The sequence below is a fragment of the Nematolebias whitei genome, chromosome 18 (genome assembly GCF_014905685.2).
Source record: "Nematolebias whitei isolate Nwh7 chromosome 18, NemWhi1, whole genome shotgun sequence".
NCBI lineage: Eukaryota > Metazoa > Chordata > Actinopteri > Cyprinodontiformes > Rivulidae > Nematolebias > Nematolebias whitei.
Window position 1 is genome coordinate 41,081,648 of NC_056515.1, and position 487 is coordinate 41,082,134.

General features: G+C 45.2%; 1 protein-coding gene across 1 annotated transcript in view; it reads right to left on the reverse strand.

Moving 5' to 3' along the window:
- The window catches only part of ap3b1a (adaptor related protein complex 3 subunit beta 1a), a gene marked incomplete at its 3' end in the record, with an annotated part of 88,526 nt that overhangs the window by 49,973 nt on the left and 38,066 nt on the right, over nucleotides 1–487 (reverse strand).

A 487-nucleotide genomic window follows, 5' to 3' on the forward strand; every position in this document is an offset into this window, starting at 1 on the left:
ATCCAGCCATCATCCAACATCCAGCCATCCAACATCCAGCCATCCAGCCAGCCATCAATCCATCCTTTTCACCTGCTTCTTCCTTTTCATATCATAGTGCCCATGTCCAGGCAGAACTGTGCAAGACCAGTCAGCCCAACATGTTTCTGGTCTGTGGGAGAAACTGGAGTAGCTGGAGAAAACACACGCAGCACAGAGAGAACATGGACACTCCACCCAGAAAAGACCCAGACAAGGATTTGAACCGGAGCGACTTGCTCGCTGAGAGGCGGCAGCTCTGCCCGCTGAAGAATGCTCAAGTCTAAGATGTATTTAGTAACAGTTTTCTGATTTACAAACTGATAAGAAAGAATTAACTTACAATCCAGAGTTAAAGCTGTTCACATGATTCAACAGAACTTAAAAAGCAGGATACCTTTGATAGACGAGAGTTCTACATGCAGCTGAAGTACCTTTGATAGATGAGAGTACTACAAACAGCTGAAGT